General features: G+C 36.3%; 2 long non-coding RNA genes across 20 annotated transcripts in view; one reads left to right on the top strand and one right to left on the bottom strand.

Annotated features, from left to right (window-relative positions):
• Positions 1 to 27,414, top strand: part of LOC134414547 (uncharacterized) — an 86,893-nt gene that overhangs the window by 4,447 nt on the left and 55,032 nt on the right. For 3 of the 16 annotated variants that reach the window (XR_010026787.1, XR_010026785.1, XR_010026774.1), the window contains exons 3-8: positions 2,156 to 2,230; positions 4,780 to 4,850; positions 7,504 to 7,730; positions 7,845 to 17,016; positions 17,877 to 20,295; positions 21,487 to 22,874. This is a non-coding gene — a long non-coding RNA (uncharacterized LOC134414547). Of the gene's footprint in view, positions 1 to 2,155; positions 2,231 to 4,779; positions 4,851 to 5,340; positions 5,523 to 7,503; positions 7,731 to 7,844; positions 17,017 to 17,876; positions 20,296 to 21,486; positions 22,875 to 27,414 lie in introns of those variants that run through there. The other 13 variants (XR_010026788.1, XR_010026783.1, XR_010026782.1 and 10 more) reach the window with 12 other exon arrangements.
• The window catches only part of LOC134414548 (uncharacterized), a 106,892-nt gene that overhangs the window by 59,990 nt on the left and 19,488 nt on the right, over positions 1 to 27,414 (bottom strand). For 3 of the 4 annotated variants that reach the window (XR_010026791.1, XR_010026792.1, XR_010026790.1), the window contains one exon: positions 19,272 to 19,319. This is a non-coding gene — a long non-coding RNA (uncharacterized LOC134414548). Of the gene's footprint in view, positions 1 to 69; positions 5,432 to 19,271; positions 19,320 to 27,414 lie in introns of those variants that run through there. The other variant, XR_010026793.1, reaches the window with a different exon arrangement.

Here is a 27,414-nt window from a genome sequence, read left to right as displayed (position 1 = left end):
TCAGTGTGTTTCCTCAGTGACTAGCCAAGCCAAAAAGTCACAGCAGGAACACAGCTGAGGACAGAAGGAAAAGAAAGGGATTTTGAGCCTCACCAAAAATAATTTAAATCTTTTAGATTAAATTTCCATCCCAAACAAATTGGACTCATCAAAGTGGTGAATGTCTTATCTGCTGGGGAAGCAGATATAGAAACTGCAGATAAGCTGCAGTTTCTATAATCAACTCCTTTCTTCATGCAGTTCTCATTCTGAACACCTCCTCATAGTGCCTGTCCTGCATTACAGGTCCTTCTCCTCAGAGAGTGCCATTAAATTGTCAGAGAATCTCCTCATACAGTAAGAAGTGACATGACCAGCATTTGTCATATTATCTGCTCTTTTGTTGCCAAGGGAAGCAGCATGTGCAATTGAATGTTTTCAGTTTATTGTATCTGCCTTTTCTTCCATACACATTATGTCTTTATGTTGGTGAGGTAAGGCTGAAGTAATATGTTTTGTTCTTCAAGCAAGGTGCAGTTACATTTCTGATGGCCCTTAGTTCTTGGGCAGTTTCATTCATTAGACTGAAAGTTCTGTCTGTAGAACTTTTCAGCATTTTTTCCCACTTCTTGCCTAGGTGCTCTTATGTCAGGAGTGGGAAGCTGTTGCCGACTGGATCCAGTCTAGAGACCTAGAAAGCACTTCTTGAGGAATCCTGGTTTTATGCCCTGGAGAATCCTGAGCCCCCAGATTTGTAAATTAAAAGTCTAGAGAAAATCCGTGTAAATAAGGGCTTATAATAACCTACATTGCTAAGATGACATCCCCCCCCAGCTTCCTGTACTTGGAGTTTCCTATATGCAGCAGGCTTTGTGCTTGGACGTACTGGATTGCTTAGATCCAGTTGAGAGGTGGCAAAGCCAAAGCAAGGCACATGCCTGCTGAAATGACACAGAAACTCATAGCTAGGGATGGTTAGAAAGCTGGAGGCTGTCTTCTGGCTCAGGCTTGCATTACTTTACAAATTACCTTGCTATGTGTTTTTAAGATTTATTTTACAACTGTGAGGATTAGAGGAATTTGTTGTAATGAAAACTGGCGTTGTGTCATTACTCTGTAACTTTTTAGTTAGATCATTTGGCTTGCCTGGGCTCTTGCATGTTTTTCTATTTCATCTGGAAAGTTCCTAGGTAAGTTAGACCAATTGGGGGGCACTAAGGTACACCCACATGATTATAATAATTGCACACCTACATATTGTTTTGGTATTCAGTGTTTGTACTGTATCTGGACATATAGCCAGTGGAAATTTGAATTTTTTTCCTACTTATTTTTTCTAATTTGAGCCCTCCCTTGCCCCTGATGCTCATCCAGCCTTCTAGATCCTTGTTATAGGTTCATCTAAGCCTCCCTTCAGGCCTCCCCTGTACGTTTCTTATCACTTGAAGTTTAAAGTTTCAGTTTAATAACCCAGTAACTGTAGTTGGGCATCCTCCTTCATGTGTATTTTGCTTTCTGCTGTAGCCATTCAGTCTCTATTTTACCCTGACAAATACAGGATTTGGAATTCATTGCTTTGCAATTTTAGTCTGCTTGCAATGATGGCAGTTGTAATCTAGAAAGGACTGAAGTGGACAGCATTTACTGTTGTACAATGAAAACAGAGTTTTGAATTTGCCAGAATAAATCTGGTCTAAGGATACTTCTATAGACTGTAAGGACTGCAAGAAGTACATGCTGGCTTAGGACATACACATGCTTTATTAGATTTCCTGTATACTTCCACGTGAAAAATAAAACTAGCTTTTTTTCTTTTACTTCCTGGTTTTTCAAGAGCTAACCTTCAATTTATCTTTTTTTAAACAACTGAAATACTCAATATGGCATAAAGACTAGTGGTGTAGTCATCAAAATGTTGGATTTCTATGTTTTGTTAGCATCTTATAGTATTGACTCCTACATATCTATAGGCCTGACTCATAATAACAAACCTATCCCTGAGGATTTAATAAGGAGTTGGTATTAAACTTAGGTTCTGTGGTAAAGTTTTGCTTAAATGGTCCAACTGTAACTTCTAAACATTTTAATATTTTTGTGGATTTAATGGTTATGAAAAGTTCTGTCTTGTTATCTGTGAAAACTGAAGCCCACTCTTTTATTTATGGATTAATTACAGCAGAACAGTGGCCAAGTGATCTTCTCCACAGCAGCCATGAACTTCAATCTTGAACTGAAGAAGACTCATCAAATGGTGAGAAAAGAGCATGGTCGTCATGACTTTTAATTTAGGGATGCTCTATTATTTTTTCCTGTTTAGCACTGATTCTTTTATTTAATAGGTATTGAAGTTAGTTTTTGTGGGGTAATTTCTCGGACCATAGCATAATTTTTCCTCCACACCCCATATTTCAGCTGTTAATTTTTCAAGCTTTGCTTTATTCCTTGCTGTCCTTAACTTCAAAAATAATTGTTAGTGATACACTGAATTCATTAGTTAATTTCTTTATTACTTTCTTTAGCCTTAGTCCTGTGCCTAACTCTGTTCAAATGAATACTTTTATCGATAGCACTACTTAGAAGAGTTAAGTTCAGGATATATGAAGCTGTTTGAAAGACTGAAGTTTAAATTTTACAGATGTGAATGCCTGCAATTAAATGGAATGCTGCTGAAATGACTGCAGGAGTGGGGGATCTGAAAGTGCTTTTAGTTAGTATTAGTTTGTTTGCTCTTTTGCGTACAATTTGTTTCTTTTAAGACTGAAAGATACAGGATGTTAATTTACTTCTCTATTTTCCCAGTTTCTGGGAAGTTTTGAACTCTGAACTTCACAACATTTAGAAAATTTTAGTAGTGTTCATAATTCTGGGAGGAACAAAACATTATTTTGTTTAGCCGTTTTGTGAAAAGGTGACTGAATATAGAGGAACCGTTTCTCTTTTTCCTTAATCAGGTCTTTAATTCTAGTCATAAGAATCACTTGGTAATGATATTTATATGTATGGGTTTATTAAGCATAGATCTTAAAATGAGGGGCTTCCTTTCTTTTAGAGATATAAATAAAGGATGGTAGCAGGGGCTTGCTTGTGTAAGAATATAGTTCTTAACTGTTGTTGTTGTTGACCTCCTGATAATTTAGGTAGATGACAGTTTAAAATAATGGTGCACAGAATGATCCATAGCTCAGGAGATGGATCACAGTGACCAGAAGTTCTAAGAATGCTGAGAGATGCCCTAGACATTTTTGGTATCTCAACAAATCAATTTTTGTTTTCCTTTAGTAGCTGTATTGTAGAGTAAGGAGTAAAAGGGACAGAACCCTATGAGTGGCTTATGATTTCCACAGTTTATCCTCTTGGAATATGGAATATTTACCCTGTCTCAGCTGTTTACCAAACTGGGTTTGTAAGCACAAATGTGTTTAAATAGCCAAGAGAGATGCTGAGTCCTTTTTGCCAACATCTGAGCTACACCCTGTGTTAAGAATTACTTTAGTACTGTTATCAACCACTAAACTTGCTTGACCTCTGCCAAGGTTCTTTACCATTTCATGTTTTAAAAACAAGGTTTAATACTTAAACCAGAAAGAAGCAGCAGTTTTCAGGCACAGTGCATTGAGATGTAACCCAGAGGTCATTTATTTTTAATACAGATTCAACAATCAGTTCCTTTGTTCCTTCTCAGCCATTTTTTCTTTAGTTTTCTTTTAGAGAGCTGATTCTTGAATTAATTTTGAGCATTTAACTATCTGCATTCTCTTCATCAGTTAATCGTGCACTTAAGTAAACATACTTGCATGAATGTGGGAGAGAAGAGTCTGAACCCACATTAGTCCCTTGCATCTTGTATTGACTTTGCCTGTCTGGTAACCAATGGGCTGCATCCCAACCAGCACCAAAGTGTGAGTCTGTTTATAGGGTAAGGAGCTGAGGCTCAGTGTTGGATGTGTTTTTGATACTACAGACCTAGTGAAAAATAACAATAGGATGTAAATTGGTTTCCAGATTTAAGCCCTTCTTTAGTTGCTTACTTGAGCAGAGTTTAGTAACTCCAAATGCTTAAAGTTAAATGGTTTTAAGGTTTTCATGAGGCATTTTTTGAATTGATGTAATTCTTTCACTTTGACAGAAGAAGAGGTAGGCCAATGTCAAACTCTTTTGAAAGGCTTGTTTTCATTACCCTGCTTAGAATGTAACTTTGTTTCTTTTGTTCCATCCCCCATTTAGCTGAATCACTTTCACTTCCCTGACTCTTCTAATACCTGTCGTGTCCTGCTAACCTTTCCTCTAATGTTCAGTTTTCCATTAACTTTTCCACACTGATTATTCTTTGTCTCTCTTCTTTTTTTTACTGGAGTTTTAGAGAAGTCATTGTACTTCTTCAATGTCTTTCCTTCCTTCATCCTGGAATCCAGCAACATATAAACCCCTCTGATTTCAAGTTTGCCTTTTCAGTGAGAAATATGCAAGTTAAAAATGTAGTGCTATATCAATAGAAAAGGTAAACAGAGAATTGTGGATGCCATTTCTAGAAAAGGAACTGGGTTTTGCATATTATTAAAAACTATTCCCTAATTTTGGATACCAGGATCCAGGCAGTAAGATCAGGATTTTAAGGTGATGCTTTAAAAATCACTATGCTTCTCCAAAAAAAAAAAAAAAAAAAAACTAAAAAACCAAAAATCAACCAACTTGACAAGAAAAAAAAAAAAAACAAACACAAAAGTACAATTATACTGAATAGACTGATTAGACTTGATGTGGCTGTTTTATTGAGCTGTCTATCATTGAACTTTTTTTAAGCCTAAGGAAAGACAGTATGGAGTTGGAAGAGAAGCATGGATCTCCATGAAGGGCAGTCAGTTATAGTCATGGTAAGTTAAAAAAAATACTGTATTTCTGTTAAATTATCACCTTTATGAAGCAACCTGTATTCAGGGCCCTGTTCACATTGCAAAATGAATCCAGTTTTATTGAAAGTCTCTACATTCATTTATGCTATCACTGTGTAACAATTGTGTTTTGTTGTATCTGACTTTGTGGTGTAACTCCGGAATGAAAACAGTAAGTGACATAAAAATCATTATTATCACAGTGATTATGCTACAGTGTTTTCAAGCCTAGGTTCTGAGCAAAACAAGTTATATTACAGGGTTGTGTTATCTCCTAATAACTTTCAAATCCACTGCTTAATTTCAGCTGCATTTGATATAGAGGTAGAGGTCACAAAGTCACGTTTCTGCAATTTGAATGAAATTTAGCAGCTGTGAGTAGAGAAGGGACTCAAATTTGTGCTCCTGGGGTAGAAAAAGCTGCAGCATGGACTCAGAAATTTTCTGTTCTCTTCAACCTGTTGCCTTGCAGGTCAGCATGCTTGGTTGGTCTGCCACTTGACACGTGTAGCTCAGAGCTGGCCACAATGTGAGCTGCTTCCTGTTCTCCTAAACATCAGAAGCTGAAATTTAGAGAAATCTGTTTAGAAGAGACTGGGAAAACAGCCAGGCTAGCTCAGTGCAAGTGTGTTGGTGGCACCTGTAAGCATGCAGGTAGGTAACTACGCTTCATTATTTCTGCTAGTCATGAAAAAGCCTTGGTTTTGCCAGGGCCTTCTAGTCTTCCAAAACACTTGTGAATCATTCCATGATATGGTGTTTTCTATACCTGGATTAGAAAAATGTTTTTCTTGTCCATGTCAGAGAAGGGAACTGTTGAGACAGCTAAAGTATTTAATTTCTTTGGCTGTTTGTATGTTAGCTCTGAGCTATTTCTTAGGCTGTCAAAATTGTAAAACTGTGTTTTCAGCTCTCTCCAGAAACTGACTGTAATTTAGACTGCAGCTATGTGTCCCTGACCCATCCTACAACCTACTCTTTTGGAACAGTGCAGAAAATATGCATTGTATTCCAATATACTTCATTTGTGAAGAAAGATGTGGAGCTAGATGCAGGGAGAGAAAACAGTATTCGGATCAGGCTTCATCAAGTTACCACACTGCATTGCAACTTGAGAAATGCAAAATCACAGCTGTGTGATTTTATCACCAAAATCATTCTGAAAGGTCTTGTCTGCCCATTCATCTGAGTCAGTGAGAAATGGGCAGATTACAATTGCCAGAGGTGCTGGGTCACTTACTGTGCAGGCTCAGGTAGGCACACTAACTTGGCATATGTCTGATATTTTAAAATTTTCTGTGTTATGTTAGACGGGGTCAAGATACAACACTCTTTAAACAAAATTTAGTGCTGTAGCGTATTTAAAAGAGGTTGAATTTCTCAGAATAACAAGCCTAAGAGTCATACATGTGAAATGTAAAATTTGAAAGAAGTAACATGAGAGGAAACACTTCCAGTTCAGTATCATAAGGTAACTGTCTTCAAATGTCAAATTTTGTTTGCCCAGTTGAAAACCATCAACCTCGCAACAAGGAACAAAAGCTTGTGGTACTCTGTGCCATTTTCTGCTAATTTTCATGGGGTTTTTTCACAATATCAAAGCCAAGAAGAGAACAATTAGTCATCCAAAAAAACCCCTTGAACAAACGGCATTCAATTTTATGAAACTTTTGGGTTGTCAGATTCTCAAATCCTTTCATTTGGTCCCAGCTTTTTTGTTTATTTGTTTTTAAGTATTGTTGTTTCTTCTGCAGAGCTATCTGTATTAAAGGAATGAAGAAATGGCTTTTTGTATGTTTCTAGGATCTGTTTGTTCTTAAAACCTTTATCACCAGTAGTCTTGCCTAGTATCATCAGTTAAATATAACTTAATGGAACCTATGGCTATCTGACATTTAAATGGTTATAACATATAAACATATTGTAATTTATAACATTTTCCTTTTAAAGATCAACCTAGATGTGTTTTTAATAAGAAGAGTAAGGTCAAACAATGGATGTTAAGTTTTGTGTGAACGGCAAAGTGGTGGTGTGTTGTTTAACTATGTTGTGTGCTTCCTGTGTTTTAAATGGTGTTCACAAAGTCCTTAAACTTAATGAAGTTTTTCATAAGGATTTTTTTGTTTTAAAAAGATACCACTTTTTGGTCTAAAAATTACCAATTCTAAACTGCTTTTCATTATGTATTTTTGAAGACTTCAGTCCTGGATGCTACTGTATGTGGTCAGATACTTTCACAGTCATGAAGACCTCAATAAATTCACAGACCTATGCTGCATCCCTAAAATGGATGTTGTGGGACAGACTTTAAGAAGGTTGAAGTACTAAAAAGTGACTTGCACAAAAAACCAAGGAAACTAGCATAAATAATTTTTAGAAAGTGATAATTAAAAAATTATATTTCAATTAATATCAGTAAAAGCTTCCATAATGTGCTGTCACTACATGTAAAATTCATAAGCAATTTTAAGCCAACATTCTTTAAAGAAGGAGCTAAAATTCCTATTAAAAATATGCAACCTAAAGATGTATGGAACTCCTTTATTATGTGTTAAATGCTGTAATAAAACCGGCTATCAGTAAGTTTTGCTGCATGTTACTAATTTTATTTTTTTTAATCTTGGTATTTTTGCAGGTGTGTGGAAGAACAGGTCCTGTTCTCGCTGTTGTTACTCCCACATAGGCAGACTCTGTAATTGATTATGTGTGGGTAGGGCCCTATTGAAATTCAGGAGATTCTGCAGTAGTGCGGGGTTCTTTTTGTGAGAGTTCAGTTGCAAGATCAGGACCCTACTGTGACTCCTTACTGTGCATTCTGTCACTGTCTCATTGGTTGTACTGGAACCTGCCTGTTGGGATAATGTAAGTCCTGCTTCTCCCCCACTTGTACTTTAGATGTGAATTAACCATAAAACATTTCTAATTAGAAAATTAGTATAATTTACATACATTTTTTTAATTATGTTTTTTTGGCAGTACCAAATACTATATTCCTCAAAACTTCTTAATGGCACTGAGGCTTTGTGGATAGTTGGTCACATGATGAGAAAATTCAGCTGTAAGTACATTAAAATGATTGACTTTTTCAATAGTTAGTCTTTACTGATGTTGGCAAACTAATAGTGATAAAAATGTGAATCAAGAGGTTTGACTTATGTCAAATTACTTCAGTTCTTTTTAGAAAATATATAGAGTATACCCATTAAGGATCTTATTATTCTTAGGTAATTCACCATGGGACCCTGAAGTTCTTCCCTACTGCAGTTTGGTAGGGAGTTGAGAGTTGTTTGTTTTCTTTATTTTCAGAATGGTGTGTCTCTGACTTGCTCTGTGTTTTGATGGATAAACTTTTTGAAATTTATTGATCTATAAAACTTGTTTATACCACTAATATTTGTATAGATATTGCAAACTGATTTACTAACGTAATTGTCTTGCTGGGTTGAATACTGAAATGTTAATAAATATACACTTATAATTGTGTCAGTGTACCTTGGTTAAATTAAACTGAGCTGGCATTATGAGTGAATTTGATCATACATGCTGATTAGCTATAGTCTTAGGCAGGGACTACATATTACCCATATCATATGTCAGTGGATTCACCCAAAAATAGCTATAAATATCTATGCTTGGGTTAAGGAGGAAGTTCTTTTCCTGTAGTTATGGGTACAGTCATGGCTTTGACTCCTGTTTTTATATACAAATGAGCAAAGACTACATGTAGGTGCTTTCCCTGTATAACAAAAGGGGCATTGTAAACTCTGTGCCCTTTTTTATGATGTTGTATTTCCTTTCTGGTATTTAAATTCAAGGATGTTTTCAGCTGTGTCTTAATCCAAAAAAACAAAAGGAAGACCTGGAAATGTTACTGAATTTGTGGATAATTACCAAGGGGCTGTAAAGGTCTGGAGGAATTGTGTGTAGGGACAATTAGAGATTCTTTCTCATGAAGCAAGGACACAGATAATAATTGATGAATAAAGGTTAAGGAGCACAGGATTATTTTTATTGCTTGGCACAAGAGCAGCATGAAATGAAAGTAATTTGAAGAAAGAGCAAGACCAAAAGAGAAATAGCTACTGGTATTTTTCATTGCACTGAATATATGATTGATTTAAGCTTAAGATTTTCAGTAAATGCTTTTCTTGAAGTTTTTTGTTTTCTTCTGCTGGAGAGGAGTAGAAGAACTTCGAAGTGTTAAAGAAGACTCAGTGACTACTTGTGAATTACAGTGTGAGTTGGGGATTCAAGATGACAGTTACAATTAAGAAGAGAAGACAATGGGTTGCTATATAAAATTAGTGCCAAGCAGAAGCCTTAATTTCTTGTTCAAACACAAAACTTAATGATTTTGAAATGTATCACCTTCAACAGCACTCAAACCACAATTTTATTATGTTAATTACAGGATGGGTATTTTCAGAGTTCTCATTTAAAAACTTGAACATTTATTCTTTTGAGATTTTTCAATATAAAATGAAATTGAGATTTTTCAATATGAAGCGAAATCATGATTTCATTTCAGAAACTGAAATGTTTCAGAACACTGAATGTTTGATTTTGCATAAAAAATCCTGAACAGTGTATTTTCTTTTTAAAATGTGTAGACCTAAATGTTTGCCATTCTCACCTTTTAATCCTACTGGCCATATATATATTTTACTTGCAGTAAGTTGGGTGAAAGAAAGGAAAGCAGAATTAGATTAGGTGATTGCAAAAAACCCCTAAACACAGCCTTCTAGCTGAGCCTCTAGACCAGAAGTGCCTCAGAACAGATCTAATTTCAGAGGAGGAAGGGAAGGAAAGTGACATGCCAGTGAGTGGGTATGGGGAATCCTCTGCATGTGTCATCTCTGTCTGAGTTTTTCGCTCATCACCACTGAGAGGCAGATCACCAGGGTGTGACTGCTTCCCCTTCCTGTGATTGCAACTTCCACTACTATGAGGGAGATAATGGTGGGGCATAGCTCTGTTCTGCCTGCAGCAGCACTGCTACCAATGTTTGGAAGAGAAGAAACTCTGAATTATCTCCTGCTGTAACCAGCTCTCCAATACTCACTGCTGCTTAGCCCTGCTGTTAAGTACCTGATCTGATGGTCTCTTTCATTTAACTCATGCCATGATGCTATAAATGACTGAAACGAGGACCAAAGCAAGGAAATGGATATCAAGAGAAGGAGATGATGTTTTGGAATGTAGGGAGTGGGCATTTGCTGCACAGCTACACTTTGTCCCCTCTTGAGAATACCTCAAGAGCTGGAATACCAAACTACAGCAAGAGAGTAAGTTTCCTTCTTTGCATTGAGAAGGAAGAGCAAAGGAATGTGCCTGAACATTCAGCATGTTAATTGTAAGTCTTTGAGATCTCTTCCCCTACTTTGTTTGCACTCTGCTTGTGTGGTGACTGTCCGGAATGTAGCATGTCTTTATTTGTATCGAATGAGGCACTCCTCACATTGTAACATCAGGAACATTGTTTTTCCTCAGCCCTTGAAAGTCAAAACATGGTAGCATAGATAGCTGTAACAAGTTCATAATAAAAGTGACATGAAAGAATTTTCTTATTTTGCAGTATTTTTAGGAAAAACAATGTTTTATGTGTTTGAAATACCTTTTCTTTTTCAATCCTAAGCAGAATTAATGCATGAAAATTTTCTTCAGCAATGCCCTCAGTTCCTTATTTGCAGTTAGAACTATTACTCTTTTGTTAGTTAGTTTTTTTTAATCTAGGTTGATGCCTTCACAAAACTTCTCTGAACCCTTTATGAATGACACCATCATGCTGTCATTTGTTTTATCATAAAATCTAGTGTAAACCTGTGTTTTAGGAATCTTTTTCCCATCCATAAAGGATGATCATTCTTCTCTGTCAGCAGGTTTTTCATTGATCAAGACTTTATTAGAAAATCTTTTACTTTGCCTTGACAAAATGCGGCCTTGCCTTGCTGTCAAAGTGCTGCTCTACTGTAAATACCATTTTCCAAACGTACTCCTTTGCTATTTTCAATTTCCTGCTTTATTTTAGAGCAATAAATATAAGCTATCTGTCTTTATTTTCAAGGGTCATCAGGACTACTTCTACCTGATACCTCTCCTTCAGTACCAAGAGGTTGACTCTGGTTTTGATCAACATATGACGCCTACTTCCTTCATTCAGTCATTGAATTTTCAGACCACATTGAATATTTTCTCCTCAGCTGCCTCTCATGTATTCATTGACTTCTTCATAAATAGAAGTGTTCATTATCTTCCCTCTAATTTTTTCTTGAAAGTTGTATGCACTGTGAAGCTTTAAGCAATCCAACTAGACAACAGTTATACTGTGGGTACGTAGGTGCTAATGCCTATCACAGTAGTACTGTGTCATTGCATTTGGACTCTGCCATAACCCCTCTGTTGCCACTTTATGTAGAATTTAAGTATATCTATATTTTGTTGTGTGTTTATTCATGGCCCAGTGTAATACAAAATGGCCCATGGTGAGACCTTCCAAGATTTATGGTATTACAGATAAATAATAATGAATGTTCACTGGATGCTGCAGCATAGCTGTTGGATTCTGTTGTGCCTAATGCCATGTCAGAATTTAATGCAGAAAGAAGGGGCTCCAATCAGAGGCCTCACGAAAGGAAAATAAGTGAGTTGCAGCCAACAGAAAAAATGCTAGCCCCAGAGGCCTTCTCAGCTGTCAAACTCAAGTCTGTAGCTACTGCCATTGTGTCCTGAAAGCTTCCCTGTCCCTGTCCCTGTCCCTGTCCCTCTCCCTGTCCCTCTCCCTCTCCCTCTCCTCCCTTCTCGTATAAGGAAGTAAATGCAAATATCACAATGGTCTGCAGTGTATGCAGAAGGTCTTCTTACTTTTGTAGCAAACTTCATTTCATTCCTGACACAGCATCTCTTGGTACAGAAGTCTTTAATAACCATAATTGTGCCATTCATCAGTCCTTTTTTCCAGTGCCATTTGGTCTCTGTTGAGAAGGAACCTACACTGGTTTTTATTTGGTATCTTGGTATGTCCCTGTCTCATGATGCTCAGCTTCCATTGTGCTTCAAAAGTAATGAGCCTTCAGAGAAATGGTAAGGATTAATAAATTTGGAATTCCCCAGGCATGTCACCCTCTTTCTGTAAGTGGGTCTGCATGTAACTCCTTCTTTTAAAAGCACCCTGAAATGTCAGTGTTTAGATTGTATAGAGATGATGGAATGTTGAGTGCCTGGCTGATTATGGAGATGGTAGATTGGACTGTGCAGACAAATGGTGCAGTACATACCAAAGAAAATATAGTCCAATAGACTAATTTTATCAGAATAAGCCACAAATTGTAGTTCTATATGGTTCTATGGCTGAGTAGGAGAACTTTAGTAAGAGCTCTGGGCTAGTTGGAGAGATGGAGGTGAAATTGCTGTGAAATACTCTGGGAGCCTGGGGAGTGTGTACAACCCAAAAGCTTGATCCTAGCAACAGTTCTTGGTTATATATGTATAGACTGGATAAACTGAATGTTAGGTCTCATTAGGCCATCATGCACAGGCTGCTATTTAGATATCATTGAGCACTAATTTTTGAGCAAACAAGATAGAGAATCCAGAAGGAGAAAGACAGCCCTTGATTTAGTCTAGATCAACATGCAACAAGTGACAGTGGAAGAACCATTCAGTAGCGAGATATCATACTCAAGTTTGTCGTACTTGTCAGAGAAAAAAAGCTTAAAATAATTTTTTTTTTAAAGTCCAGTCTTGTTTAAAAAAAAAAAAATTGTATACTAATGAAGACACAGTTTAAATAAATATTCAAAATACACAGGGGCTTTGTTTTCTGATTCTAACCCAATTAAATAAGCCTTTTCCAACACAATTCAGCAGTAAAAGAAGCTACTAGAAATAGAGATTTTTTAAAAAGCAAAATCCAAGCAAGCAAAGCAGAAAAGAGCACAGTTCTGGCAAGTGTAGACCTAGTATGAGGCAGAACAAAAAGATTTTGAAATGCAATGGACTAAAATTCTAAAAGCCAAACCCCACATATTTCCAGTGTAAATTTTGCTAGATGAGAGGTGAGGTTAATAGATAGTTGTGGTTAAGGAGAAAGACAAAGCCATTACAAAAAGAAATTGAAAGAAATTGAACTCATTGTGCTGGCAAGGTTTATGACAGGATGATTAGGGACATCCCCAAATAGGAGTTGTTTTTATAGGGAGTAGTTCAGATTTGATATCTCAATAAAAGGTTTTTAAACAAATTGATTGAATACACATTAATAAATTGCCCAATAACATGCTGTTCATTCAGTAGCCCTAGAACAATTCAGAAATTAAATTGGTGAGCAAACCACGAACTGTGTTGTATAATCTGGTATTTAAATTAGCCTTGATAACAGAGGAATGGAAAGTAACAAATGTGACCCTAGTTTTGAAAAGGATTTTAGGGATGGTCATGGACTAATGGACTAAAAAGTGAGGCTACCATGACAGACAAAATGCCAGTGATTGTGATGAAGCATACTGTTTATAGGAACATGGATAGGTGTAATAGCAACCATCATGCCTTTTGTACAAGTAGTTTTGTCTTAGAGTTTTGCTAGTTATTTGGAAGAGTCATTTCCAGATGCACAGGAAAAAGTGACCCAAAAGTTTTTAAAAGTTCTGTAACTGAAGACTGTTAACAAAATGAAGTAGGGAATCACTTAAAATTCTTTGTGGATTAGTAAAGGGTTAGAAGATAAGGAACAGTACAGAGACTAATGGGCAGTTTTAACACTACCCCCTCATGGAGGTTTGTACTGGCACCTTTGCTGGTCCACCTGTTCCTAAACAGTCTGAAAAAGCACAATTGTAAATATTGCAGATGATAAAAGGAAAATATTCAGTTGGAGGCAGACCTAATGCTGACCCTGAAGAGCTGCAGAAGGATCTCACAGCAGGACCTGTGGTGATCCAGGAGCTGTGTCTGTCACAGTGGCCAGATATCGCTGACCCCACTGTCCAGCTGAATCCATCATCAGAGAGAGGCAGTGGCTGTTGGATTACAGCAGCCATCAGCCCATAAACCATGAACTCAGCAGGCTGTGACCAGTCCTGCCACTTAGGAAGGCAGGGACTTGTAGCTGTTCTTTGTAACAGCAGGGGCTGCAAAATGAAGAGAAGATTCTTTCTCCCTGTTTTCTCAGAGTTTTATAACCCCAACGAGCTTAAAGTACGTGATTTGAACTTAGAGTTCCTGCCTGCTGTAGGGCTGGAATATCACTGTTAAAGTGATAGGTAATGTCTTGCTGCTGCTCTGAAAAGCCAGGGCTCTCAAGCCATTTTATGGTGTTTGCATGGATTTTTAGCAACTTCTATTAATTTCTTAAAGTGGTATCTGGATCTGTAAATAAGTTTGTTGTCCTCATTGATTGATGATAAATTTTTACACATGAATCAAGTGTATACTATTCCCATTTTCTTAAATCTGTAGATGTTTTTTTCTTGTTCCTTTTTCTAGCTGTAGCAGTATTATGGATGTGCAGATCAGTTTTGCTTCTGCTGTTCACTAACCTGTGGGCAATGGCAAATGCCAGTTGGCTGCTACTTCAGAAGCTAAATGCAGTTGCAGGCCCTAAAATTATTTCCAGGGAAAATCAGATAAAAAAGCAGAAATATTTCATGCAGCAACCAGAAGGTCTGGAGGGAGGGATGGAATAGAAGATATCATTGTACCTTTGCAACAGCTGGAATGGTTTCCAAGGTGTTGTCTGCAAATCCCTAGTGGACTCCAAGGCTATGGTGAATTGAACATCTGTTTGGCTAAACCATAACTGTGCTTTAAATAGTGTTTCCAATTAAAAGTTTGATCAGATGGGTGTGTGGTGGCTTTTGAAAATTGCTGAAGGCTGATAATGATCTGTTGCTCAAAACAAAGTGGGAACTGATATTCTGGAGTGTATGAAAAAGTAGAGAGTCCTCCCTACCTTCTCAGTTTTAGGAATGTTGCGTTCTCTTCACAAGAAGCAAAAGGTGCCCAGAAAGGAGCCAGGAAAAGCAGTCTGGCAGCATTAATCCTTCTATCCCCATCATGCCTCCCCCAGTAACAGAAGTATGGGATTCTGAATCATTGTATTGTCCTTGAGTATCCCTGAAATTCTTCAATGGTCCTGCTTTTCATATATATTCCCAACTAGTAGATTTCATTTTCTGGTAAGTATGATTTTTCAAGTCTTGGGTCCTCATCTGACAAAAATAAACTTGTCAACTCCTCTACTACAATATATATCTTTCTTTGAATTAAAGCCTGATTTCTCATTGCCAGAAAAACAGATTTTAGAATTTTCCATTCTGCCATTATTAATGGGCATAAACTTTCCTTACAATTATTAGCATGTCTTATTACCCATTTGTTACTTTTTCAAAATCCCAATTGTATTTGACCAACTTCTTTTATTTCCCTGAATGTTAAAGATAACATTGTAAAAAGCTTCTTTGCCCTCATATCATGTCTCTTATTACTTTTTTCTTACTATTGAAAATTTTCCAGCATCATAAAATATTTATATTCTCAGTGCTTTTAGTTGCCCTTGACAGAGTTTACTTCCCATTGTCCTGAGTACCATACAAGCACATCCATAAGTAATTTGCAGAGATGTTAGCTTTTCCAACCTTCCGTGCATATTTTTGTTAGGAATTGTGGTGGTGTCAAATTGGAGGTACACTTAGCTATAAGCTGTATTCAAGTAGTATAAATATGTTTATCTTAAAAAAATATCTAAAAGAAATAATTTGTCTGATCTACAATCACTGCAATGTATTGTATGAAATTTAAACAAGATACTGGAAACAAATACTACCAATAGCTTTTTTAAAAAGATGAAGCAAGTTGACAGGTGCTCTGTTTAACCTTTTTATGTTCTATTTTTCTTACTCATGTCTTTTGATACAAATGTGGAAATAAGGAGGGCTGTGCTTGTTTTTATATTATCTTGCTAAATACCTGTTGCTAGCTTACATGATTCTGCTGTTGTCTTTGGTCAGGCTTGAGCTACAAGCTGAATATGAGATTGAGGGGAATCTTAGCCTTGTATCAGAAAGCAACTTGTAAGGAAGGAGAGAGTGACTTCTGCTATACTGTGGGAAAAGGTGGTTTCCTGAATTTACCTGTGAGCAACAGGAGAGAGGAATTTATGACTCCAGGCAAGGCATATGGGTATAGAAGCAGTGATGGGGTGTATTGTTAGGTCTGAGGATAAGTGCATAAGAATGAAGAATTTGGAACAGGTATCAGAGAAAGGGTTTCAATAAGAGTTGGAGAGATCACAGTTGGATAAACACTCTGGGGTCAGTTGAAAGCCACGTTACTAGAGAACATGGCTACAGCTCTCTGTCTGACTCTAGCTCACGCCACACTTGTCCTAGCTACACCCTTATCTGTCTTCTGGAATCTCAGCTTCTTCTCCAGTTTCTGCTCATGACCCTTTTAAGTGGAAAACCTACTTTCCTGCTTACTCCAGGAACAATTACATGCAAAGGTACAAATGGTCCTATAAATCTTTTACATCTAAAGTTTGTCTTCTGTCTCACTATACTTTCTTCAGCCTCCTATCTGCGGAGTTCTGCACTGCAGATGCAGATGGACAAAGGAATCACAAAATAGAATTATTTAGATTGGAAAAGGTCCTTAAGATCATCAAGTCAACTATAAACCTAACAGTAAAAGTCCACCACTAAACTGTGTCTTTAAGTGCTGTATTCACATGTCTTTTAAATGCCCTGGACAGCCTGCTCTAGTGCTTAACAACCCTCTCAGTGAAGAAATGTTTCCTAATATCCAATCTAAACCTTCTCTGGAACAACTTGAGGCCATTTCCTGTTATCCTGTCACTGGTTACTGCCTGGAAGAAGAGACTGACCCCCAGCTGGCTCCACTCTCCTTTCAGGCAGTTGTACAGAGTGATAAGGTCTCCCCGGAACCTCCTTTTCCATAGACTAAACAACCTCAGCTCCCTCAGCTGCTCCTCGTAGGACTTGAGACCCAGACCCTTCTCCAGCTCCATTGCCCTTCTCTGATGCTCCAGCACATCCATGTCCTTGTAGCAAGGAGCACAGTACTGGCAGCATGGTCTCACCAGTGAATACAAAAGGATTCAAATGAGCTGCTGTGGAAAGCTGGCTGCACAATGGTAATTCTTCTCCTTTACAATGTACAGTTGGCATCTTCTCCAAGTGGGACAAGTCCCATCATTCGAAATCTGCTGATTCATTTATTCCTTTCCCCCCTTCCTATGTAACTCATAAGAATGTGATGGAGTTTTTCCACATGATGAGTTATGACTTTTAGATAGTGTTTGACTTACTAAGTGGCAGGAAAAAAGTCTTGGATTTCTAAAGCCTGGTCTCTTTGATTTGCATTTTTCTGAGATCTATGATCTTTCTAACAATAAATTAATCCAGTGGATTATTACACCTACTGGTGTTAAATTGAAGTTTATGGACAGTGGGATTACTTTCCACAATTATTATTTTGCAAATCCCTAAAAAGTTGTTTATGAAGACTAGAGTCTGCAGAAAGACTGAAAGCAATGTCATAGAACACCCCCTTAAATGAAAAGGGTTTTTTAAATGCAGTGGGTTTTTTTTGGCTCTGATCTTTTCATAAGTCTTCAGCTTTTATTTAACAGTTTTTCTTCTCAATATTGATTATGATTGCACACTTATGTCTATGACTAAATTTAGCTAACAAGATACATGACTTCTGCTCAAGCTTGGAACTCAGTAATTAATAATCCTGTCACCACATGACTATACAAATAGATTATGTACCAAGATCACAATAACAATAGTAAAAAAAAGCACTTTTGGGGTGGGGGGTGTTGGTTGGTTTGTTTTTTTTTCTAAGAGGGTACGTTATTTTAAAAGGAAATTATTTTTTCTCTCTTGATTGGATACTGAATATAGAGATTATTCTTTTAGTTAGTCAACATTGGTCCCTAAAAATTAGCTTTACTTTTACTGTCTGTCATATGTCATTTTATCTTTAAAGACTGTCGGAGTTCATGATTCCTGAGAAGTAACACCTTGAAGTTCTGGCACTGTCTTCTACAAAGTAACTTACACTGAGCTGGCTTCCTGTTACTGTGTCAATGAAACATCAAATGTTGATACTATGTGTGAAACAACATTTGATATTATGGCTATTAAGCTGCTTGAAAAAATACTATACAGATGGATTTTGTGTTTACGAGACCTGGCATTTAAAAATCTATATCATGGATGCAGGTAATAAATGTTGTTTATTAATTGTTACAGGATAGAAAATACTTATATTTGTGTACAAGATGGTAGTCCTAGCTCTCACTATTTTTATCTCCTAAATATCTAATAATTAGGTGGTTATAAATATTTAAAGATATTAATCATTTAATTTGTTGAAGCATTGTGTGCATAATTTAGAATGGCACTAAAGGAGGGAAATGGACATGCCCTTCTCATAACAGCTACACATGAGAAGAAGGTAGCAAAGATAATGATAGCATTCAAATTTATAGAAATTGTTATGTTTTGCTGTATGAGCATTGCCTTTTACAGAATGATGATCTCATCCAAAGGTTGCAGTTATCTAAATAGATTCATTGCTGAACTTTATTCCAGTGTTTTTATATCTTTGCTGGAAGTAAGAGAATACAAACACTTGAAATTTAAGTTATTGATCTTCATCCATGCTACAACTTTCAGAATTTGGTATTTAACCCCAGAATTGGATCTATAGCTCTTTTAAATTCTGGAATTCCAGAAACTGTGCAGGTGAGCAGGAAAAAGCAAAGGAAGAAACTGAAACGGGGAGAAGGAACTCATTCTCCTTTACAAAAGGAAAGATGAAAAAAACTTAATGAGTGTAGGAGAAATAATAGGATGAAAGAGAGGAGTCAGGTGAGGATTTCCAGTAATATTTTTTATATAGTGCTCAGATATGTTATGCTTTGTGCTACATGGAAAACAGAGTGAGACATCAGCTTTCTAACTGCTGTTCTGAGCTGTACTTTACTCCCTGTGCATTTTTGTTTTAGCACAGTCACTTCTAAGGAAGGCTTTAAATTGACTTTCAGGGCTGACCTGAATCACAAAATTCATGCTGAAATTATGACTACTTCATTGTTTGTCTTACCAAGTTAGTCTTAAAAAACCCACTTATAGACATGAAAAAAATCAAAACCATTTTAAAAATATATGTTTCTGTTAATTCTAGTCACTAGTATTTGGGAAAAGGCAAAAGCAGGCATGCAGTAACAGTAAAGAGTGTCAGAATTTCTGTGTAAAACCTAATTATAATAATACCGAAATTGAAAAGAAAACCTGCTTATTAGCTGTTACTCAGCAGGATTAAGCAAAGTCAGTCAATACATAACCAAATGTAGCTGTAGAACAATGGGTTACTTACATTGGCACTCATTACAGGTTAGACACCAGTGTGGATTTCATCCATAGGCTGTAAGAAAACAAAAGAAATTAGGAAATTGCAAAAAAAGTTTCATTCAGTAATCTGTTCATGGCTGTGCTTGGTTTCTGCATGATTCACATAGTATATATAGTACTATGGCAAGAGTATATGTTTAGGAAAATCTTATACTTTTTAAACTAAGCAATTAACAAATATTCATAGTGACTATAACTGGTCTTCATTAATTACCATGCAAAAAACCATTTAACTACAGAGATAAGGATCTCCCATTTTTGTACATTCACTCAATGGTAAGAATAAACATTTTAACTGTTCACCTGAGCAACACTTCAGTGTAACTGAGCCCTGAGTTGATGTATGGCAGAATAACACCCCCTCTAAAAGGGGACAGAGAGAGAAAATGGGTGGGGCAGGGAGAGGCCTTATGGTGCCACTTCACAATTAATTTTGGAATGGTAACATCTACTTTTTGGAATGTAGTGTATTAATTTCTGCTGATAGAGATAGGTCAGCATAAGAACTATGCTATAAATTGCTGTGTGATAGGGTTCCTGTTCCTATGCCATGTCTGTGTCACTGGGCAGCAGTTTTTAAGGGCACCCAGTAAAGATATGAATACAGAAAAACTAACATAACTGTACTCTTCATTCTAAAAAAAAAAGGAAATTAAATGCAGATAAAATTTTAGAAGTTCTAAATTAGAGACTTTTTGGTCTATTTTATGGTTAAGCCCTTGCTGTTATGTTGTTTTGCATTGATGTTACATTATTTAATGTTTTGTGATTCTAAAATGGTTTAAGTCGTGTAAATTGTTCAGTGCAAAATCCCATTTCAAGTATATTTAGATTCTATTTAATTGCATTGTAACTGGCAACTCTCTGTTGTCCTCATGTAATAGGCAGTATCAAGATGACTGTATTCTGAAATAGTTATTAGTGGAAGACCACTCCAGTCCCAGGACTATGTCTCTCAGACTTTCCATATGGACAAGGAAGTGCCAACGGTGAGCTGTGCCTTTGGTGTCTTCCAGCCCCCAGATCACTGCCCAGGAGGAAAGCTCACTTTCACATCCCCTTCTCTGATTATTTATGCTTTGGTACTGCTGTTCTGTAAGCACACAGTCTTGGCTTTGCATCTGGCCTGGCAAGCTGGAGAAGGTGGTGTGAAGAGGTTGTTTCCAGAGACCAGTTCCACACTGAAGTTTCCTGCACAGACTAGGCTCAATACCAACTTTAAAACCAGCCCTTCTCCCATGACTCTTTAATTTAATTATAGTTAGTTTAAAATAACCATTATAATATGTCTCCATGACCATGACATTGGATTTCAGCATTTTTTCCCAGCAGTATTTACTGCATTTAGTAACAAATTACTGAACTATCAGCTGTGCTATTTTAAGTATCAGTTAAATGTGATATTTAATTAATTGTGTCTTAAATTTTGGAATAGAGAATCCCAGTGATATTAAGCCTAATTTTTTATTTACAGCAGATAAACCTAAAGCCCAGTAGTATATAATTAATTCTAATAGAAAAGCAAACTTCCTTTTATGGGGTCAGACTTCATTTTTGTGCTCACTGTAGTTCACACAAATATTGTTTGGTAGTAAAAAATATTTTGCAGCACAAACCTATTATATGTTCTGTGCAGATGAAAGTCATAAGTAAATTTTCTTTGTTCACATTAAAGGAAGTTGAAAATATACTAATCACTTATTATTTTAATCCAGATGTTATTATCCATAAATATTCACCTTGAATATAAATGCTAGCTTCATAAATACCTAGTGAACTTCACAAAATTGATTACATTTCAAATATGCGATTCAGAGTCTAAGATTCAGATCTTAGGATGGGATGAATCGCCCTCTGGAGGTGCCCATTTTAGTTTGCTGACTTCACAGGAATCCTGCTCTGAACTGACTAATTCAAACTAAAAGTTAAGTGACTGGCCTGTCACCTTTATTGAGAAATAACTGAGCATGGCATACCACAGTAGATGTTGTCATAAGACCACTCTAAGAACAGCTGCCTTATTCCTCACCTTCTCTGTCAGTGTTCTTGTACTGTTTCTAATATGAATAAACAAGATGTTGCTGTTGCCATTTCCTGTGTATTGTTTTTTCCTGTCCTTTTCAATCTTGTTATCTTATCTTTCCCTGTTTCTTTTCTTTTTTTTTTCTGACTCTTTACAGCTGCCACCCTTTCCGAAGCTTTTCACTCGCTACCTCTCTGACAATCCTCCTTTCCATGTTGAAAGTATTGTCCTAACTTGTGATGTGGAAGATTGCTGGCTCTTCCTTTGATGCTGATACCAGTATTTTCTTGACTGATAGGATTGTAATGAAGACATAGAAAAAGAAGACTATGGAGCTCACATGAATGTTTTATAGTTTGAGTAGTCAAAAAATATTGTTCTTCTGCCTTCATATAAAATGTGTTGGTTTCCCAATGTGATTGTAACCTAGAGATGTTTTTAGAAATGTAAAATTAAATGTGAAGAGTATAAAATCCATATTAAAGACATAAAAATGTTATAAAATACAGCACTAGTCTTTATTTTAACAACTGAGTTCTACATGGCTCACTTGCAAAATGTGGTGTAGACTTACAAAGTTGCATACTGGTAAAGTCTGACTTACTAAAAGATGAAATTTCTTTTTCTGTTCAGTAATTATTAAAAGGTCAACTTATTTTCTTTCTCCCTCTGGTAATATTTTCTTGTTATACCTGATAAAGATCTCCTTCTCTTGAGTTCTGTCTTCTCCCTTTTTTTTTGTTCCTTTTGTTAACCTAAGTTTGTGGTTCCTTTCTACCTTGGTCTCTCCTAACTCTTTTGGTCCAATACTGATCCCTTTTTTCTCATATGTTTGCATCCATTTGCCTAGAATATTGCCTTGAGCATGACCATATATACCTAAGAATATATTTACTTCTAAATGCTGGATGGATCTGCTATTTTAGGACTTCCAGTAAAGCAGAAAAGAAACTTAACAATTCATGACAGTGTTTTAGGGTTTTTTTATGATACATATGCCTTCAGAGGATCAAAGTACCTTGCTTCCAACATCAATGGAATAGTAACTATAGACAGAGATAAACATTCCTGTAAAAATAAAGACCTATGGTACTTGTTCAATATAGGAATGCTAACTTAAAAAGAGCATGAATGAAACCATGCTGTGTTCATAAATGGTATGGCAAACGTTTTCAGTTTTGTTTGCATATAAAGAAAAATGCGATTGGAAAGAGTGCTTTGTACTGATAGCAATGTAAGGAAATAGAATTTTTTTTAAAAGACAACTAAAATGTATACATGCATAAAATCAGAAGAATTTTTGAAAATCATGCTCTGCTGTAGCAGAAACACTGAATAACAGTTAAAGTTTTTATGGGATAGATACCTACCTATTTTATTAGGTATACTAAATGTACTTTAGATAATCTAAATTATTTGGATTGCAGTAAAATGAATACCATGAGAAAACATAAACAGCGATGTTCAGAACTTTTGCTTTATACAGGCATGTGTAAAATATAGCAAAAATAATGGCACTAATAATAGCAATATACTAGAAAATTATTGGAGGTGTGAGTGAGAGTCATTTATGGTGCCCAGAAGTTTTTAACTAGCGTAGTTACCTGCAGGACTTTGCATAATTTGGAGGCCATTAACAAAACACCTTTGCCAGATGTGTGTACTGAGCATGAGGATGACATTACAGACAATGGTTAGAAAGCAGAGGAAATTCAGAATCTCTAAAATAGTTACACCAATGACAAGTTTGTGTTGAACAGTAGAAGCAGAAAGTTTTTGCTGAAATTAAGTTGCACTGACTGCAACAAAGTTTATAAAGAAAGACTATATGAAAATTATCCATAGAGAGCAAAAGAATATTAAAACCCATGTAAAACCTGATCTGGCTTTCTGCAGTATACCCTCAAATGATTCACATTGACAGCATAGATTTAACTCACCACTGATTGCTGAAGATCTGTCCCTTCTATTAACAATATAAGGCAACACAGATCCTGAAATAATCCGTGACTTAATACTCCTATTCATTTTACAGCAGAGTTGCTATGGACTAGAGCCTTGCTCATCATGAAAAATAATACAATTTTAACAATGGCATATTATTGTTAGAAGGAAGTACATCAAACTGACTTAGCACCATTTTAGAAAACTAGTTTTGAGAGTACTGTACTGGTGTAGCTTAAGTCACAAAACTATTGTTTTTTTTAATAATACTACTAATCTAAAATTCAGACTTGTAGTTTGATGATAAGATTATTTCTCTACTCAATTTTGTGTATTTTTGATTTGAGATTTTTGAGTGATAAAATCTCACTTTAAAAAATCAGTTAAAATGTCTTTCTTTTTAAATCTATTAGGAACAGTAAGGAAAGCATAGCTGAAAATACTAACAAAACAGGAAAGATATTTCAGCAAGTGAGTAAGTGTAACCATAGGGAAACATTTGCCAGAGGAGAATAAATTTGAGTGAATTGCTACATTAAGATGTGAAAACATAATCTATAAAGTCCTGCAGAAAATAATAATGAAAAAATAGGTCTTTCTGTTCATGAATACAGCTTAGGTACTGGTGGTCTTTAGAGATGCAATACCACTACAAATTCCAAGAATTGTTATTTGATTGCATTAGAAACAGGCCTGGCTAAGACATAAATAGAATGTAACTATCTGTAGTTATATAAGGAATATAAGGTAAGGGAAACATAAATAGCATTTATAAAACAATCACCCTGCTTGCAGATTCTGCAAGATCACATGGCTGGCAGACACAGAAATAATTTCACAAATGAAAATGGAAGAAGAAAAATCCATGAAGATTGTGTTGAAGCTTTGATTTGTTTGACTTTCTCTAGGCCTATGAGGGTCTCCATGATTATCATATATATATATGCAGATGTATTCATGTTATGCATACATATATTGTTGTATATATGGAAATGTATAAAAAGCTGTAAAAGAGGAATTTGAGTTCTGTGCAAGAGGTGCTTCAAAATAGGTTACAGGATTTTTGTACAGTACTTAAAACAACTGGAAGAAATAATGAGAGTTAATTCAGTACTGGATCTGATAGTGATCAGGAAAAAAGGAGATACTAGATCTAACATTAAGACCTTATAACTGTACAATACTGCTGGTTTAATAAAAAGGCCAGAAAAAGTGTAAACATACTGTGAAAAACACTGACAGAAAGACTGACAGAATGATTTTGAAGAGTAATAGCAAAAAGCTGGTTCAGAGTAACATTGCAATAGAATAGGAGAGAATCCACTGTAAAAAATGTTTAGTGAAGTATAAAGTTGGAGAAAAGGAAGCGGAACTGGAAAGGAGAACTTTAAACTTGCCATCATTCAAAGAAGGAACAGAAAGAGAGCTCAGACCATGTGATGCTATCTAAGAATGCCTAATTATCCACTTAATTAGTATAATTTGGCTAATATATTCTGAAAGTATGTGAAAATCTTAAAAGAATACAAGAAAGCAGATTTTTTTCAAGTTTCTTGAGCAGTTAATTTTCCTTTTTTTTCCCCCACAGAATAATACTGAATAAAAGGAAGTCCTAAGACCACTGTCTATGAATTGGATCATTTATTTGAAAAGATAGTTGAAGAAACAGTGAACAATAATGGTAATTGAGAATGTAGAAAAGTGTCTGAAAATATGAAGGATTCCAGATTCTGTACTGTTGTTCTCCTCAGTGGAGGTAGCACAAGGTAGCCAAGATCCTTTCCTACTCACAGGCTGAGAATTTGCCTGCTTTGGGAAGTCACAGTCAGCCTAACGCTGGTCTGTCCTTCACCAACAGCTCAGTCCTCTGTGCAGGTTTGAGACTGGCATCATATGAAGGTATCTCTCTACCAGTTTTTTGCTGCATTTAATTTCTTAGGTCATATAGAAAAGAAAATGCACCGCAGCCCAGTTAAGAGCCAGTAACAAACTATAGCTCACGTTTGCCTGGCTAACCCACCTGCTCTCCTGAGCCAGGGTAGCCTCATTTGTACTGTCTGCTACAAGAATCCCTAACCCATGCTGTTCCTCAAATCCTGCAGTATTTTACCTGAGTGCTTGTTGGCCTCAGCCAAAAGTACACCAAAGAGCAGGCTAACAGTTAAAGGGTGTGGATTATTACATGGTAGAGCTCAAGTCTGTGCCTGAGCCCTCTTCAGCTCAGTAACACGGATGTAACCTTAGGAACTACATCCAGTTGGCAATAATTACAACTGTACTAGCTTGTTTTAAATAAAAAATGCAATGGCATGAAAACCAGTAGTCTTACAGACTACTATTTCTTGACCAGAAATCTGAAAAATTGGTAATTTAAGAAAGTCAGAGGACAATAGAAGGGAAAACAGTACTTATCTGATGTGGAAGTATTTTAACATGGAAACCTGAAAGCCAGTCAGATGACTGAATATTCTTTTCAAGATAAGCAAGGTTACAATAAAGAACTCAGCATGGGACCATTTGGGTGAATAGATTTTGTTCACTATTAAAATACAGTTTGAGTCTCATCTACGTTGTAGGATAAAAGCCTGAAATATGCTTGTGGTATTTTATTCTGAGACATTTGAGAAGGAGCTGATGCTGAAGTGGGCATGCTTCAATATAAAATAGTCACCTCATCATGCACAAGATGGGATAAGGGCTCTACTGAATATTTATACATCTTTCAAACAAACTGATATGCAGTAATGTCTTGGAATGAGTGCAATCTCTGTATTACTTGGACAGGTGTTCAGTATGTGATATAATTACCATTAGGTTCCAGGTCACCTTTTGACCTGTGAGGTCACCAGTTATTTCCATAGTAATTTCTAATTTTACAGGTTGTAGAAAACTATGTGAAGGCAAAACTGCACACAAAGGGAAAATGCAATTACTTTCATAGACTTCTTTGTGACCTGGGATTAAGTGCTTAAGTCTGAAGACAAAAAGGAAAGGAAAATGTGGCACATCAGACAATGCTGGACCATGATCAATTAGCATTCAGTTGAGTATTGTCTTTTAAGTCACTTAGAGGTAAAGACAGGAAATAAACTGCTCAAATAAAAACAAATACATATTCTGAAAGCAGTCAGCTACTCTGGTGTGTGGTGAGGTCATAAAATAACTAAATGAAAGAAATTGGGCAAAATTGTAGGATGCTATAGATCAAAGGAAAATAGCCAAGAGTTTGAGATGTAAGATTAGGAGTAGGGATTTGAAAACAGTTCTTAATATTAAATTATTCTTAATGGAATGCTGGTAAGAAAATAGACCATCATAACAACAATTCAGCATAAATTTGCCTGTAGATTTAGCATTTGGAGAAGCTGTTCTGCAGAAATGCAGGCAGCTTTTCTGGAGGAACAAACCGGCTGATCTGGCTTTACCATATTGCCATGGACCGGATGTGCAACAGTAGGGAACTGCATTATGAAAAATCCCTTTTGTAGTATGAATGTACAAATCTGTACATTTGGCTTGCTTTACATCAGTAGGATTATGTTTTTGCCAATACTAGAAACTACATTAAAAAAAGGAAGAGAATATCAATGGATACTATAAGAACCTGGAATTAGATGCACATAAAGAATAACATAAAGCAAATCTGTCACACATATTACATACCTAGCTGCATATAAAGAAATTTTCTTTCTTATAATGACCTTGTATTTTGAAAACGCAGGTGAATTATATAAAATTACAATGCTGTAATGCCCTTAAGTATAGTTTTAGAAAATTACATGAAACAGCCAAACAAAATATTTGAAGTTACCCACTTCTCTCTGGAGTACATTATATATGCTAAACCTAGTGTCTGAACTGCCAGAACTGGTAGTTCCTGTTTTGAGGTAAAGAGTTGCTTCAAGACTTCTGCAAAAAGAGATTCTGAAAAATCTTACAGCAGATAGGACGAGTGTGCTAAATAAGTCTTCATAGACTCCTCTGTTCATTGTGATTGCATTCAGTGCCCATCGCTCCTGCTTAAATAATCACTTGTTGAAGGGATTGCCTGTCTATGTTTCCTGAGGAAGTGAGGGGGGACAGTTTTTAGGAGCTGCTGGAAGTATGGGAGGGAGGAGATAACTGCATTCAGAAGTTTGGC

The sequence above is a fragment of the Melospiza melodia genome, chromosome 2, assembly GCF_035770615.1.
Source record: "Melospiza melodia melodia isolate bMelMel2 chromosome 2, bMelMel2.pri, whole genome shotgun sequence".
Lineage (NCBI taxonomy): Eukaryota > Metazoa > Chordata > Aves > Passeriformes > Passerellidae > Melospiza > Melospiza melodia.
This window is presented reverse-complemented; position numbering and strand designations above follow the sequence as displayed.